This window comes from Podarcis muralis, chromosome 6 (genome assembly GCF_964188315.1).
Source record: "Podarcis muralis chromosome 6, rPodMur119.hap1.1, whole genome shotgun sequence".
NCBI lineage: Eukaryota > Metazoa > Chordata > Lepidosauria > Squamata > Lacertidae > Podarcis > Podarcis muralis.
Genome location: NC_135660.1, coordinates 81215997 through 81234315, shown reverse-complemented (window position 1 = coordinate 81234315; position 18319 = coordinate 81215997). Strand labels below are relative to the sequence as shown.

The following is an 18319-nucleotide window of genomic DNA, read 5'->3' as shown; positions in this document are numbered from 1 at the left end:
TCGTTCCGGAGGTCTGTTCTTAACCTGAAACTGTTCTTAACCTGAAGCACCACTATAGCTAATGGGGCCTCCTGCCGCTGCTGCTGCTGCACCACCGGAGCACAATTTCTGTTCTCATCCTGAAGCAAAGTTCTTAACCCGAGGTACTATTTCTGGGTTAGCGGAGTCTGTAACCTGAAGCGTATGTAACCTGAAGCGTATGTAACCTGAGGTACCACTGTACTCTGTTGGAACTGTTGATTATCTGACTTTCCTCGTTCCTGCTGCTTTTGAAGACCATATGGAAACTGAGAGTGCTATGTGCATGCCAGTTGTATGTAGCTGCTCCAGTGGTTGGCTGGGAGAGGAGAATAATGTTCCCCGAGTTTTGCAGAGGCCCTCTTCGTCTAAATGCCAGGGCTGAGTGATGATCCATTACAGTGTTGGCCATCAGAGGTTTCTCAGCCTCCAGATTTGAGCATGCCTGGCTGTTTCTGAGAAAGGGATGTTCTCTTCAAATCCATGTAATTATCTGTTAGGAAATAAAATGCCTCTTAATAGAATTAAAGTGAAACTGTATCTATGGACCATGTGCAATGGACTCACCCCTGCCTTTTGTTGGTTAAGGACTATTTCAGGGACTAACGTTGGTTTTGTGTATTCGAGAGGCTAACTTTCATGAGAAAGTTTCTCTCTTGCCACCCTCCTCTCTCTCACACTCACACCATGCCCCATAGCAGGCTGGTTGTATACACACTAAACCAGCACCAGTGAACGGGAAGAAGGATGGGGACAAATAAAAGGCTACTCGGTACATTCTGATATGTACTTTTTCCATTTTAACTAGTTCTGGTTTATCATACAAGCAGAGAGGAAAGACAAGATTGTGTTTTTCTCAGGTCCACCTGCCAACTGTTGAAATAAAAACATTATAGCACTGGGGTAGGGTCTTCAGACAGTGTATTCTGGTTACCATATTTCAAAAAGTAAAAGCAAAAACCCCAAAGTTGCCTAAGATCCAGGACAAAGCATTGCATTTCGGAAATTCCCCCGGGACATCAATTCTGCCTATGAAATCCTGGTAATATCCAGAAAAATCTAAATGTATGGCAGTCCTAAATAACACATACCCTCCAACATTTCTCCAATGAAAATAGGGACATCCTATTGCATAATAATATTAATTAAAAAAATTAATATCTATCCCGCCCATCTGACTGGGTTGCCCCAGCCACTCTGGACGGCTTCAAACACATATAAAGGCATACAAAACAATAAACATTAAAAAAAACCTTCTCCATACAGGGCTGTCTTTAGATGGCTCGGGGGTCAGTCCATTCTCTTCAACATTTCTCCGGTGAACATAGGGACCTCCTAAGGAAAAGTGAGACATTCCAGGACCAAATGAGAAACTGGGATGGCTTCTGTAAATCCGGGACTGTCCCTGGAAAATAGGGACACTTGGAGGGTCTGACAACATACTCATGCACTGGGATGTTCCTATTTTCATCTGGGATATGTGGGCCACAGGTATACAAAGGCTGGAAGGTATGCAGATGTTGGCCTTCATAAAGGGTTTCAGGAATGAAGAAAGGGTTCTGAGTAGCAGAATAATGTTTGTGCTGGAGTTTTCTTTTTCAGAAGATGAGAGATCAAGTAGCCTTGCAAATAATTACAAAACATTGCTAGTCCAAAGCTTCCCCTCTCCTACTGGCTCATCTACCCATGCTAGTAATTTGTTAACTAAATGAGGAAAGAGCCAGCTCCTTTAAATCTTCACTGCCTGACTACCTCAAGGAGGGTAATTCTCCCCCCCTCCAGGCAGGAGCTTGAAATAAGTGCCAATCAGGATGGGGAAGAGAGACACAGCATTCTCTATAGCTCAGCCTTCTGGTCCTGACACTTGCCTGGACAACTGAAAAAGCTACAGCTTGACTTGGATAAAAGATCCAGTGCAACAGAGGCATCATCCAGCCATCAAGCTGTGCGTGGTTTGCTCTCTACTGCATGGACCCAGCCCTGATTTGGAGTCCATTTATTGCTTTTTACAGAATCTGATCCTTTAAAATTTCCCCAAGCCACCTCTTAGGAGTTGATTTTTATCAGTTTCATTTTATACAGACCTTTTAAAAATGCTGAGACGATAATGCATCCTGGTACAAAAACCCGACTTCTCACTAAATCAATGAATAGCAATTCTGATTGCTTTCAGGGCACTGGCATTGTTACAAGGTTAACTGAAGGCTAAGGGGACAGATCAGATATTGGCTTTGGTAAACTCCAGTAAGGAAAGTGGAGAGGCAGACACTCTGCATGGTAAATGACTGCTGGTAGTTTGCTGACAATGAATGAATTCTGACCTTTGCTGCAGTAAAGTGCAAATATATTATCTAGCTTAATATGTAGGAGGACCCCTTTTGCTCAGTAGGAGAGAACTACCACATTAATTGTAATTGGTACTTTGTTAAGAGGACTGGATTAACTATTACACTCAGTACTCCTTAGAGTAAGGTTCTGGATAAATCAAGGCTCCCAATGCTCCAGAGAGCCTGTTGAACACATCTCTCATCCCTTATGCCAGTGGCCAATGGAAACAATGGCCATATTCTCAGTTGTGAGGAAATTTTAAATACAGATATCTAGTATAGCGTGAAAGGCAGATCAGTTGCCTTCCCCCTCAGTTTGGGCAAATTTTGAATGTGGAATTAAGTGGAACAAGGGGAGGGAGTTTGTGTTTGTGTTCTTGGTTCAAACTGCACTTCTACTTTAAAGGTAACTTTACGTAAGCTACTTTCACAACCTCAGCCCCATATCTGTAATAAGAGACAGTACTAATATTGACATACATTTATAAGGTTGTTGTGAGGCTTACTGAGATAATGAATGTGGGAGGCTTTAAAATACGCTGTATAAATAGCTGCTATTAGTGTTCTTGTGGGTTTTTTTAAATTAAAGGAGTCTGTTGCTATGATATAGTTCAGCCATGTTTCAGATAGCCCCAAGAATACTTTTCATGGTAGGATTTCTTGTACATTATAATTCTTTGCCTGTTTAATTATTCTGTAAAATATCCCATAAACTTTTGGTTTCCAAACATTTTTGATTGGTTGAAAGTAATAGACATAAGTAATAGATATGTCTCAAAAAAGTCACACTTTAAAAATTAATAAAGATAAGAACAGAAGACATTTTGTATTCTGTGTGAGACTTAGAATAAAACACCGGGGAGATATTCCTCTTTTGTCTCTCTCAAATTATAGTTGCATAGTACCGAGAACATTACAGTTGTTTAGCCCAAAGGCTGCAAAATGATGTCTGATATTGTGAACTTTGTCCCTTTCTCAGTTTATAAACAGGCCTCATGAAAAAAATAATATTCCAAGCTCAAGCAATCCAAATTGTGCACCAAGAAATCTTGAATTAGTTGACTTGTTGGAATTATGCAAATTTCGCAAATGGCATAATTTCTCTTCTGCATATTTTAATCTGCATAATTTATTTTGTGTAATTCTGCTTTTTGGCAGTTGGGAGGAGGGGAAGGAACTTTGCAGGACATTGAAGCCTTTTTTCCAACCCCTGGAAATTTTATTAAGCCACCCCACTTGCTTCTGAAATTTCAGCAAGCCTTGCCCATGTATTTTAAAGCTTATATTCACAGCCAGAAAGGTTAGGAACTTGTTTCCCTTCCCTTTTATAGCGATATGAGCTGGGAGTGCCTGGCACTGCATGGGAATTTGGAGAAACCCACAAATGTTGGGATTGTAAAATGAACAGTACAGTTTGTGAGTTTGGACCCATCATGCCCAAAATCAGACGAAGTCACGCTAAAGCCACATTCAGGTCTGCCTTCTTGATTCAAAATGGAGCCTGGCATCCAGACATCAGTGAAGATGGCAGCCCCACCACATGAACCATTGAGCCCAGTTTCACTGGCAAACCTATGCCAAAAAAATGGTAAAGTCATGCCAAAGTCATGTTTTGGTCTGCCATATTGAATCAAAATGGCACCCAGCATCAAAAAGTCAGTGAAGCCTGCTGTCCCCACGTTGGGAACCCTAATGCTGATTTTGGTGATGATATCTCAAGAGGTGGCCAAACTTGTGCCAGAAAATGCGCACTAAAGTTGTGTTTTCATCCATCATCTTCATTCAAAATGGTACCTGGTATCCACATGGTGATGAAGTCCACTGCCTTCACCTTAGGAACTATTGTGCTGTGTTTTGTGATGATATCTCAAGAGGTGGCTGGACTTTGCCAAAAAAGGGGGCAAAGTCATGCCAAAATCATGTTGTGTCTGCCATCTTGATTCAAAATAGTGGCTGAGTCTAAACGTTGACAGTGATCCCCACCCTGGGCTTGGGAACCCTAATTGCAAATTTATCACTGATCACTTGAGTAGTGGTTGAACCTATGGTGAACAGATGGGCGATCAGGTCACTTTCCAAAATAAGTAGTAGAAGATAAAAGATTCTCCAAAGCTTCTGCTTTCCCTCAGAATCTGTGTGCTTACATATACAGCTTTGACAGGAAGTACTTCAGCAATGGTCCCTTCTAGCCCAATAAAGTCTGTAATTTTCCTATCATCTTGAATTCAGCTCTCCAAAGTCTTTGTTAAATATCAAACCTGAGGTGTTTTGTGCTTATGAAGCATTATATCATGTACCAGCTGGCCTGCGTGCTCTTCAAAGGTGATTGTGTAACCACACACTTCAAGTTTGTTGAGGACCAAGTCCTCCTGCCAAACTGCATGAAATGATGCAGGACCGAACAATGTGTGATGGGGCAGGTATGTTAGCGATACCTTTAGAAACCAAGAGTTAAAAGCCATTTTATGTCATATATCTTAGCTACGTTGGAACTTCAGCTTAGCATGAGATAACATGATTGTCTGTTTTATGGTGTCATGACTGAAGATGTGTGTGATTCTCAGGAGTCTCTGTAGATGTGAGAATACTCAATTTGGATGTGACCTCCTCCTTTGTGAGCCTTAACTGGCTTCTGGTAAGCTCATTTACTTTACCAGGCCTTAGCAATCAGAATTAATTTTCTCAAGTCTTGTGAATAATTTCATCTCTGAAATCCAAATTTAAATCACATTTCTTTCTTTTCCGAAGCATTTAAGCTAGTGAGTTACAATATAGAAGAGTGGTGAGAGAATGTCTATTTAAATCTCTGCCCTTTTTTGCATATCACAAGCCAGCAAGTGTCCAGGATCTCGGAGTGGAGATTGTGGCTACTTTGCTTCTGCACGGGTTCTGCTGCACTGTGTTAAACCATGTTTTTACTTGGCATGTCTTCTAAACCTAGGCTCTTGGTTTAGCTGTCCTGGACAAACCTTTGAGGTCCCTTCCAACTCTATGATTCTAGAATATTATTTTGGGGCTCTGGTTTAACAGAATACAAATTTTCCATGGAAGTGTGTGGGGTGGTTAGAATGCCTTTTGTTGCAATACCTTACTCATTTAACAAACTGAGAACAATCCCTAGCTTGGGGTGTGGTGTGAATCTTAGCTGTCAATGAGAGAGGGGTAAGAGTGAGAGAAAATGTACCCCAAATCAGAGATCTAATCCATATCAACATTAATTCTTTTCTCCATTTAATTTCCTGTATAGATTCAGTGGGATTGCATTGAAACAACCCAGTTATATAGAGTTGTGTTTACAATGCATTTTACCGCCAGTACTCCCTCCCATACTTTCTAGCTACTGTAATGTATTTATGTGCAACAGTGTGCCAAGGTAGCATGCAAATGCACCTCAAGATACAGTCATTTATAGGGGCTGATGGAAAACAAGGTGACAGCAGCAGATCCGGCTGGATTTCATTGCTTGGAATTTGACTCTGGTTTTACTTCCAGTAGGCTTTTCAGTGTGTGTATGTGTTTCCTTAACCCCATGGTGCTAGAAAAAATAATTAGAAGTGATGTCGGGAAAAGCAATAATAAAGGAAGCCTTTCTCAAATTCAGTTTTGTCAGTTAATAGCGAGTGTCTGGAACAATACAGCAGATGATTAAACGGGCTCATTCTGGTCTGAGGATATAATCAAAGGGGCTTTTGGATATCAACACCAGCATTATGGCTAAGGGAGAATAGTAGTGTTCTTGTGGATAAAGGATGAGAAGGGGGCAATGCTGGCCAAGTGATCTGCAAGTATTTGCATTCCCTGTTGGTGGTTCTTAAACTGTGGTCTGGGGACCTCCAGTGGACCTCAGTGCGTATTCAAATGGTTCCTGAGACCATAATAAAGGAGAATGCGGAATAGAATTTTTTTGATTGCTTCATCAGCTCTAATAATCTTAAGTTATTTAGAGAAGATCAGCATGAAAGAGAAAAGTCCTTGCAATTACATGTAATGCTGGAGATAAAGGAGACAGACAGGGCTGTCCTTCAGGAAAGCTGGATATCTTACTGATAAGCACCATAAATGTCTTAATGGCATGGAGCAGGAGCCAACACGGCAATACTTTTCCTTTTCTTTCATGTTGGTTCTTCTATGCTTTTGGTTGCTGCATAGTAGAGTAGCATTGTGGAGAGAGAAATCCTTCTTTGTGACTTTGTCAAGTCCCCATCACCATATTTTGTTTCGTCTGGACATTTTGGTGAATATTTCAGAGGAACAGCAAATTATTTAAATTGTGTTGAAGTAGCACTGAGTCTTTTTAGAAGGCTTATAAGTAGCCACTTGCCTACTTATCTGTGGTGACTTAGAATTTGCCATGAGTGCCTCAAGGAGAGCCTCAAGGTCCATAACTAGCAACACCCTAGTGGTCCCGGGCCCTAAGGAAGTTAGATTGGCTTCAACCAGAGCCAGGGCCTTTTCAACTCTGGCTCCGGCCTGGAGGAACTCTCTGCCTCATGAGACCAGGGCCCTGCAGAATCTGATTTCTTTCCGCAGGGCCTGTAAGACAGAGTTGTTCCGCCTGGCCTTTGGCTTGGAGCCAATTTGATTCCCTCCCTCTCTTTTTTTCTTTCCTTCACCTCCTGCGATGAGGCTACATTTTAATATTTTAATGTTTCAATATTTTAATGTTGTATTTTAATTTTGTTTTTAAGTTGTAATCATTCAACTTGTTTTATTATTGCTTGTAAGCCGCTCTGAGCCCGGCCTTGGCTGGTGAGGGCGGGGTATAAATAAAAATTATTATTATTATTATTATTATTATTATTATTATTAGTGACCAGGCTGGAAGTCAGCCAGGCTGTCAGCATGCCACAGATGAGTAATATAGGTATGTGTGCACAGGAGCCGGAGGGTAATAATTTGGGAGTGGGGGTAGCAACATTCATGAATTTATTTGCCAGGTTGTCTACAAGGCATTTTTTAGCTCTTTTGTTTTAGAAAGTCTGCATTTCCTCTTTGAAAGAAAGTATAACTCTAATTAACATATTTTCCTCACCCTTCGAACGCTATTGGCAAATTGAGACTCGTGCTGGATGACCCATAAGGTGAATGATGAAATGTAGCGTGAATATTTTCTTCCTCATATTGAAATTTGAAATTTCCTCAACACTAGAAGCTATCCTCTTGCTCCTGGTATGCGCTTAATGAAAAACCTCTCCCCCCCCCCCCCCGTTCTTTCTTTTTTGCACTGTATAGAATTTTAAAACAAGCCTGGCAAATAAATACTGTAAGAGAAGCATAAGCCTCTATCCTTGTAGAAACTCTCTCAAATAGTTACATTAGAACCTGACCCTCTGTTTGGTGGAGGCCCTAGCCTAGAGCGTACTGATTAATCCAGCCCTCGTTGTGACCCGTTCTGAACATGACACAAGGCAACCTAGAAATGTAGCTTCTTCGGTATTTAACTTGAAAAACGTTGAAAGTGTCTCTTGATACTGAAGTGAAAATAATGCATTATATGTGGAGATCACAGAAGCAACACTTCATTACGATTCCCATCAGCAGAAGAATATTCTATCAAGGCAAAGATATTTACATTTATAATACACTAGGGATACAAGTATCTGTGTTCTCCTTCAAAGAGGGGAGGGAAATACCGTGTCATTCTTAATTAAGGCTTATAATGGACCTAAATCTTAATGAGGGGTTTTTTTTTGTATGTGCGCATTAACTCACAATATTGCTAACGTGTGTGGTTAATTTATATGCAGCCATCAACAATGATTCTGGCAGAAACTGGATGCAAAATGCTCTTTAGCAGATGTAGCACCCTCCAACTTTTCCTCTTCCCAATGAGTCCTTGTCTAGAAGATAAACAGAAGAGAGGTCTATCAGCAGCTGTTAGTCATGATAGCTAAATGGAACTGTAATAGTAAATGTAAATGTAAAGGTAATAGTCTCCTGAGTGCTAGATGCTGGGGGCAACTAACCAGGGAAGGCTCCTTGCCTTCTTTGTGGGCTTAATGGAGGTATTGCACTGGCCACTCTTGGAAAGGGAATGATCTGATCTGTCAAGGCTCTTCTAATGTTCTTAAGTCTGTTTTACACATGCCCATTCATCAGTTTATCCGTTCCTCCACATGCAGCTGCTGGGTGACCTTGGGCCAGTTACACTTCTCTGAAGTCTCTCAGCCCCACTCACCTCACAGAGTGTTTGTTGTGGGGGAGGAAGGGAAAGGAGATTGTTAGCCGCTTTGAGACTCCTTAGGGTAGTGATAAAGCGGGATATCAAATCCAAACTCCTCCTCCTCCTCCTCCTCCTCCTCCTCCTCTTCTTCTTCTCCTTCTTCTTCTTCTTGCAGCTAAACTTGTAGATAGCCTTTCTTGCAAAGTATTGGTTAGCCAAACAAATAAATTGCATAATAACTTATTTGGCTCACCAATTGAGGGATATTTTAATTCCCCCCCCATGTGTTTCACCAGGAAAAAACACCCCCCACTAAAACCCAAATCTTATTTGTTTAGTATATATGCCACTCTTTCCCATACATACAGTCCCCAAGCAGCCACAGTTCCAACAATGACCGAGCCCAGGCCAGCTTTGCTTCAGCCAAGTCAGCTACATCCTTAACTTCACAAAACGGAACAATAAATAAATGTGGTGAAACTTTTTAAAATGTTTTTAAATAATAACAAATCCCATTATATAATAATCAATTGTGTGTTTCTCATTGGAACTCAGCTTTTTATACTATTGATAACATTCACTGGAATCAAAATTTTGTTAGCCTTGAGGGATGTGTGTGTGTGTGTGTGTGTGTGTGTGTGTGTATTCCTTATGTTTACCTGTTTGGCCATATTTTTATTCATTGAAACCTACTTTATAAAAACCACTCCATATATCTTCCAGTATAACTTTATATGCTGTTCTTAGTGGTAAATTTCAGGTTATACTGGGAGACTGAAATAGTGCAACAGAGAAATAGCACATCCTTTCATTGAATTAGTCTTTTGTAATGTAAGTAAATTATCCAGAAACCATTCATGCACAGTATTCTGATAATACAGGTGTTTAAATGGTAATAGCAGCTGAAATCACAATGTGAGTTGAAACAATAAAGTCATTAGGGTGTTGCAATATGAAATTAAACCATCTCTATTGCTGTGCACTACTATAAACATTGTACCCCACCTGCACACACACTGCACAAATGAAAGCAATGTCACACCCATTTAACAAGAGTTTACATTAGGGATTTAGACTGGGTTGGGTGTTTAGCGGTCATAAGGGTGGCTCAAGTAGAATAGTGTGCGAAATATGGAAGGTTTTGTTGAAAAACGTTGTGGTTCAGAAAATCTCAGGTTCTGGCATATAACCAAGGTTACTGTGATTAATGCCTTAAACTTTTAGTATTCTCTCGGATAAACTTGGAGTTTTGTTTGTTTGTTTGTTTGAAATAGAATACAAAAATAAGAAATCCTATCAAATAACAGCATCTTAATACTCCAGTCCATACACACTATTACAAAAAAACACATTTTGTTAGAGAAAAAAAGTGAATAAGGAGATATATATTGCTGCAAAATAAAATAAGTATTGACCAACTGGAGATATATTTGGTTCCATCAAAGGAGAGCTGAGTTTGTATACAATGTGTCGATTTTGTCATTGTAGTGATGTCCCAGATTCTTTAAAAAAATTGATGAGTGAAACAATCTTCTCTCCCCACAGTATGATATAGACTTCCTTGCTGCATTTACCAGGCTAGTTACAATTTCAACATCATCTTTCTCCATTCAATTTATCAGTACAACAATGGGTCCTCCAGTAAATTATATCCTGTAATTTGATCAATATACCTCAGTATTGCTTCCCACAACTTCTAACTGAACCTCATTTTCAAAATAATAAATTAACACCAAATTCACCACACCTCCAACAGATGTATGTCTCTAAAACTCAACTTATGTTTGCTCAAGTAACATTAGTAATGTATTTATATACATAACTAAGGATATATATAGTTCGTATATTCTCTTAAGGTACAGTTATGGTTAGGGTATAAGATACAGACACTGCTTTCTCCCCCTTTGCCTGGTCTCAAGAACTTTTCTGTTCTTGTTCCTATTTTGTGCTATGGCATTCAGAGGAGACAGTATATACTTAACTCAGGCATGGCCAAAACAGCCTCCAGCTGTTTTGGGACTACAATTCCCATCATCCCTGACCACTGGTCCTGTTAGCTAGGGATGATGGGAGTTGTAGTCCCAAAACAGCTGGAGGGCCAAGTTTGGCCATGCCTGACTTGACTAGTAACCATTTAGTTTCCTTATTCCCAGTGAATGAGTCTAAACCCCCTTTAAAGCCATCTAAGTTGGTGGCTATCATCACAGCTTGTATCAACAACATCCATAGTTGGTTGTGTGAAGAAGTACCTCCTTTTGTCTGTCCTGTATCCTCTTCCCTTGACTTTCATTAAATGACCCTGGGATCTAATATTGTGCATGGGATGTGGATAAGACTCTTTCCACCATTTCCACACCACAGGAGTAGCCTTGTTCTATTCTATCACCCCTTTCTTGATTCCCCCCTCCAAAATAAACCCCTCAAAAAAAAAAAGCATTTCTCATAAGTGAGTTCCTGCAGTCTCCTGTTCATTTCAATTGGCTCCTTCTGCACCTTTCCCAAAAGCAACTGTCATTTTTGAGATGTGGCAACAAGGACTGTATACAGTATTCCAGATGTTGTTGCATCAGATATTGCAGGTATGAATTTTATTCTTGATCCCATCCCTAATGATCCCTAAGATGGAATTTTCCTTTTTCACTGCTGCTGCACGCTGGATCGACATTTTAAAATTATTATTTATTCTTATTATTTATTAAATAACACCTCAGTGTGTTTCACAACTTAAAATTACAACATAAAACCTACAGAATACATAATAAAAATAAGAACAACAACAAACCAATAATATCGCTCCCATAACTCCATTACTGATTTCAGGCACCAGAATTTCCATTAATTCCTTAGAATGAGATGAAAAAGCAAGCATATGGATGACATTGAATACCAAATCTCTCATGGTGTGTCAAACCTGACTTGCATAATATCACGTTTTGCAAGCATTTTGTTGTGAAGAAGCCTTTTGGTGATCACAGTGAGATGCACAAGTTTTATGCTTGAGTAGTAAGTCTTATGGGATTCCCAGCCATTCACATATATTCAGAGTCAAAGTATGCTGCAGAAAATGTGTCAACTTTCAAATTTACTGTAATTTTCGGCTCTACTACAATCCTACAATGTGAGTCAGTGTTTAAATTGCTGAAATTTTAGTGTGGGGACAATTCTCCACATGTGTTCCAAGGTAAAGAAACGATTTGTAGTGTTCTGCTATTTCTAGCAAGCGTACTCTACGGTAACAGTCAGCTATAGTGAAGTTAAGGGCCTCCTCACACAGTATGTCATGTAAGATTTCACAAGTGTACGCCTAAAAAAATGTGAAAGGTGAAGGTGAAAATAAGGTAATTGAAATCATACAGGTATTCTCATTAGAGAGCCAGGATTGGCTGTGGTTTCCTATTGAGCTTGGTGGCAAACCCAGAATTGCTGCTGTGTTACATGCCTTACAAATTCACTCCAAACAGATTTTTGTGATCCCCTCCCCAACTGTTTGCAATAATATTCCATAGTGGGAAAAGGTGGCCGTATGAAAAACTTCTTAGCTTCTATACCATCAATAAAACACAGCCTACTTCTGCAGTTGTCCTGTGGCTTAAAAAGGTTGGTAACTTGAAGCTGATCATTTGTACAAAAAATGTGGCTTGATTGCTCTTTGAATGGGAGAAATTGTGCTTTACACATTTTTTTTCTGTTCAGTACCCATTTTATTTGGAACACTAAATGGCCTGAATACATTTTCCAAGGGAAATAAAAATCAGCCCTTCTTACATTAATGAGTGTGTCTATGAAATGTAATAACTGTAGCTGCACTTAATTGAATATGTGAACTATAAAGAGAAAGCATGATTGTTCCTTTTTTCTAAAAAGTGTATATCAATGGCAACTGAATGTGTGAACTTGACTGCGCTAGAAAATATTGTGTGGGAAGGGAGGCGACAGATGGCCTATTCAGACGTGTGTCACCACTGGAAGTTGTGTTCATCATAAGAATGTAACAGGAGCCCTCTCCTCATAGGGGAATTGTTCTAGCACCATCAGTTCCAGTATCAGAGGGCAGTATGCCTCTGGATACCAGTTGCAGGGAGCATAAGCTGCTGTGCTTATGCGCTGCTTGTGGGCTTCCCATAGGCATCTGGTTGGCTGCTTTGAGAGCAGGATGCTGGACTAAATGGACCTCTTGTGCAAACATGCCACATGTGAACCAGCCCCTACTTTCAGCAGGTAACAGTTGGCTGCCTCTTGTTTTGCAAAAACAACGCAAAAAAGTGATACCTCTTTCAAGTTGTTCTTTCCCAATGCTCCTATATTCAGCACTGTCACTTGAGGCTCAGGTGGCCTCTGTGGCTAGGAATGCCCCTTTTCAATTACAGTTGGTTCACTGTCTATAGCCTTTTCGGACAGTGATAACTTGGCCACTGTATCCCATGCTTTGGTAGCCTCTAGACTGAATTATTGCATTATGCTGTACATGGGGCTGCTCTTGAAGATGACTTGGAAACCACAATTGATCCAAAATGCAGCGGCAAGATCACTGGATAGTGTTCCATTTAGTTCACAAACAACTCCTGTTTTGAAACAGCTGCATGGGTTGGCAGTTTGTTTCTGGGCCCAATTCAAGTGTTTAAAGCCCTCAGCCACTCAGGGCCCAAATATCTGAAAGACTGCATCCTTCCCTAGAGACCCTCTCAAGTGTTAATATCAGCTGAGGTGGCTCTTCTTGATAGTTCCAGCACCCTCAGAAGCTCAGGGATGGTGTTGGCCCAGGAATAATAAAATCATAGAGAGGACATTCTTTGTGGCAGCCCCTAAATTGTGGAACTCTCTTCCCACAGAGGTGTATCAGGCAACTTTATTATGCATCTCTTTACCCTGGCCTTTAACACATGAGATGTATATGTTCAGGACCCAGTGTATTTTCTGTAATTTGTCTTTGGATTAGGGTGAAGTGCAGATAAATAGTAGTAGTAATTAATAATAATATGTTTGCAAGAGTGGACTGGAGGACATTTGGTTAACTTGATGGCTCGTCCCACTGGAGGGTATAGGCAGGGCCCTCTGAAGAATATTGCCTCCTCTAGTCCTAGCCTTTGACCATTTCCTTCAGATACTAGATATCCTCAAAACTAAATCAAATCAATAAATCCTATGTGATGTTGACTTTGAGCCAGGTAACATGTTATGCGCTGGTTGCATTTCTTCTGTGGCCAGATTTTTGGGGATAGGATGTGGCATATGACACTATCATCTCCATCTGAGCCACTGACTCTGCTGTAGGTAGTACCTTATGTTTTGTTGTGAGGTTCGACCTTTCAAACATTACTAGACCAATGTAGGATCAAGCCATAGGGAAGGCGCAACCTAACCACTATGGTAATGTATGAAAGGGAACTTTGAGAACTGCTAACTGCAGGTGATACTCACTTGCATCCAGATATGGACACTTTCTTGGAACTTTTGTATGTGCACAGGTATCCTCGAGATGTCTGGATTTGGGTTTTTATTGTTACATTAATTAAAGACTTGGTCCAGCTGTTCTAATAGTTTAATGAAGTTTCTATCTCAAGCATGATTTGCATCTGTATGAAACTCAGATCTGTGTGTCAACACAAGACATGTATAGAAAGACTGTCAATGAATGCTCCATTGGTTTTTATACAGATTTATTTTAATCAGATGGTGTTGGCTGTCCAAAGTCCTTGGGATGGCATTGTGAAAGAAATGTAAATAGATAAATAGAAGTAGTTTCTAAAAGTTGGAGATAAAACTGAACTATTTATGTAATTTATATTTCGTGCCACCTGAAAGGCTCTGAGTAGCTATAAAATGTTAGGAAACTAGACAAGCGTGACCTTAAAGTGGAAGTGAGTGAACCCACTTCTGAAGCTCTTTAGGAAACAATTTTGGTCAATGATTTTACACAAATTTCAGTAATGCAGAATTTTTTTGGGTTTCTCGGTATTTTCTGCCATCACCATATTATTCTGCTTAGCAACTATATGGATCTTATCTGGGGTTTAACTAGTTCAAAGAAAGACAAATGAATGCTAGAATGAGGGGAAAGTGTTTCCTGCCCATTTTAAATCAATAATTATTCACATACATTTGTTCTGAACCACTCTCATTTATTTTTGTTTAAATGCCACTCCTAGTTAAGAATTGAGAAAAGAGGCACATTAAATGGAATATCTGAAGTGTCTGTTATCAAGTCCACAAAGGCAAAAAAATTATCAACAGTAGAAAAAGTATTAACGGGCTATTTGCCGTTTTTACATAAAACACGGCGTGAATATATTTCCCTTCTGTTTTCTTTGGCAAAGTCTTTAAAACATAGGAAATACAATCTCACATTTGATTAATCTGACCACTACCATAATTATGGTTAAATGTGGGTGTAACATTCTCTCTCTTAGGAGCACACCATGATGTAACTGGTACTACAGAAAACCTGATTATATTACCCTGCATTCTGTGGAGCTGTTAAGCAGAAGTCTTCTCTCTTTTTTTGCTCCAAAACTCATCTAAATGGAAAACACATTGTCTTCATTATACTCCAGTGTTGAATGAACAGGGTTGCCATAGCAACAGCCATCTGAGGCCTTGCTGATTTCAGGCCAGTGAATGGGGTAGACAAACAAAAAAAAAGTACCTTGAAAACCAAATGGGAACAATTGCTATTCATTCAAGCCAGGTTTAAGATCAGCAAATGTCTTTTAGCAAGAGAGAGGCAGATAAGGAGGTATCAGACATGACCGCGGAATAATAACAGAAAATTATCATAATCTCGAAAGTTTTCATCCTGGTTGTGTTGCATTAGGAATCCTTTTTTTTTTAAGTGTAACATTTTTAAAGTGCTGAAATGGACAACAAGGTTTCGTCTGCACAAGCTTGGAAAGCAGTTGTGAGGATGTGCAATTACATTGGAACTTCCTTCTAACCTCAGCAATCATGAAACATTGTGAACATTTTAAATTTAAGAAGGCATGATTACTAGCTGGCTGGCACTTATTAATGCCAACTGGAGAATCGTTCTGTAGTAGCACTTTCTCTTCCCTCCTCCCAAAAGAATGTGTTATGAAGGAAGAGGGGATAAGCCAGGGGCATTGAAGTGCCCTACTTTTCTAACTGTAGCTATTTTCTCCTCTGTTCCATTTGATTGTGATTAATTCTGGAGAATATTTCCTAATCCCCCCTCCCAAATTTGACTGGTAGAAATACCAGCTTTTTAGCTGTAGTAAACAGTATGTGGTAGAGTTTGGAAATCTGAAAATACTAATAAATTAGCACTTCGATTTATATACTAGATTGTAGTGTGTATTTTTTTTTTACCCACTTTTTGTGATGCTAAGGACATATCAAATTAATTGTTTCCAGCAGTTGGAATTTTGGGGTAGACTTTAGAATAATCTTCTAGTCACCAGACCCATTTTTCCATCTGCCCCCCCCCCCAATGAAATATGACAACCTGATTTTCAGCGACAAGCATGTCAGTTGCTGACATCATTAGCCCAGTTCAGATACAATACTGTGAGATGGCACCAGGCTTTGCATTGTAAAGGAATGGAGGGAGGTGAGCTCTCCTCACCTGCATCATGTAAATAAACTAATTCATTATGTGGACACTCCACACATATATCCAGTTAGTATACCACCATTCATTTTCTGAGAATAATTGTGGAAGTTAAGGGCCTGTGCAGTTTGGTATTTGTGTGGTGTCCACAACATACTGATGTTATCTGGAGGGGTGTGGTACACCTGTTTCACTAACATGAGAAGAGTGTCCCCAACCGAGTTATGTTCTGAGCTAAGCCACTCTATTCCATTCTAGAATTAGCCATTCTGGCCCAGAATTAGTAACAAGGAGCATTTATCTACCTCCATCCCTGATAGATGGCCATCCAACCTCTGTTTAAAAACTTCCAAAGGAGAAGAGTCCATCACTTTCTGAAGTAGTCCATTGCACTGTCAAGCAGCTCTTACTGTCAGAAAGTTCTTCCTAATGGTTGGTTGGAATCTCCCTTTTTTTAAAAAAAATATTGGATCCATTGGTTTGGTTCCTACCCTCTGGAGCAGCAGAAAACAAGCTCGCTCCATCTTCCATGTGACAGCCCTTCAGATACTTGAATATGGCTAGCATATCACCTTTCAATCTTCTCTTCTCCAGGTGAAACATACCCAAGTCCCCCAACCATTTATGTACAAGAGCTAATTAACAGACTATACTTTGGCCACAAGTCCTAGGGCCAGCTGTTGGAGTTGGTAAGTGATGTGCTCTGGTAAGAAAGAACCACTGTCTGTGTACAAATTAACTGGGCACACAGTAGACCCCACAGAGACCTTTTTACCAGTTCAGTTGCTGTAGTCAAAGCACATCTGACATTAAGATTGCACAGAAAGTGGGGAAGGAATTAAAAGAAAATTATGAAATTGGACAAGTCTGTTTGGGATGACCCCCTCTCCTATATACATACATATCTACCAATAATCTGTCAGAATTCCCCGATAACATAATTGTTAGCTGAATGCATAAAAACAAAATTTGGCAAGCTGTGTATACCTGTGGTAGAAAGCAGGAGGACGTCTTAGACTCATTTCCCATTGTTTGATTTAATGGCACAGGGGTGTTTCTGCGGTCATACCCTTAAAGGACAAACCTGTGCAACTAGGTCAGAGAAGGGTGGACATCTAGAGGTTGCAGAGCATCTTGACCGTTAAAACAGTTTCTTCACTCTCCTGTGTACATCTACTTCCATGATTTGGATGCTACAAGTAGAATGCTTCTCAGTTTGTGAATCATGCTTTATGTAGTGATCAAAATGTAAATGCTTATTTTCTAGTCTGGGCATAACAGAATTCAGTAATTGCTCCTTACTGTTGCATGTATGCACTAATAGTTCTAACTTGCCCAGCAATTGGTCAAAGAGATCCGGAGGGTTCAGAAGCAGGCCAGCATATCAGTCATTAGTAGCTGGAGAGAGACAGAGAGAAACATTATGCTTGAGGCCTGTGTCATCTCTTATCTAATGTGCCCGCTCTTGACAAGAGGTTATCTAGAGAACTAAACCAGACCCCTGCATCCCACCCTGGAACATATCTGAGCAATTCTTTTGACTTTAGGTAGTTATTGTGTTCTTTTTTTAAAAAAAAGAAGAAGAAGAGGGGATGGGGTGAGCGCAAGGCTCTCCACTTGGTACTGCCTAGCCTAGGTAAATCAGTCAGTGTGATAATATAAACCACTTACTGTGACAGTTGGGGAGTTGGAGACAAGGTGCCTTTGTGAGGAGATCAAGCTCCTCCATAATGATAGGCAAATTGTTATCTTGGGAGGCTTGTCTCAAAGATGGAATCTGTCAGGTTTTAATTAGTTTGCCTACCATATTTCATACAGATACAGCCTGCATGTATCTGAGAGCAAGTGGGTGGGGGGTGGGACAGCCACCAGGTCCGTTTTTGCTTTCTGGCATAAACAGCGATCTAATGTTTAACCATGTTCCAATTAATAGCAATATTGAGAGAAATGCTGCAGTTGTGGTTACAAAGACAAACTGGTGTAGACATACATCTCTTAAGTAGAGAACCAAGTGTGTATATAGGATGTGATACTTCATTAGGAGCAAAAGTGAGGAGAAAAACACTCAATTAGGGGGGCAGCTACATCACCTGATTCTCAGAATGTTTTTATATTCTTTAAAAGGGTAGTGTATTTTCTAGAGCATTTAAGCATGGATGTAGTAGAAGCTGAAAGAAAATGGGAGAGAGAAGGATGTCTGTCAATGTGGCATGTCCCTTAGAGGTTCTCAGGTTAAAGGTATGGCAA

General features: G+C 40.1%; 1 protein-coding gene across 9 annotated transcripts in view; it reads left to right on the top strand.

Annotated features, from left to right (window-relative positions):
- ZMIZ1 (zinc finger MIZ-type containing 1) overlaps nucleotides 1-18319 on the top strand; it is a 366767-nt gene that overhangs the window by 184098 nt on the left and 164350 nt on the right. The gene's annotated exons all lie outside the window — the stretch shown is intronic.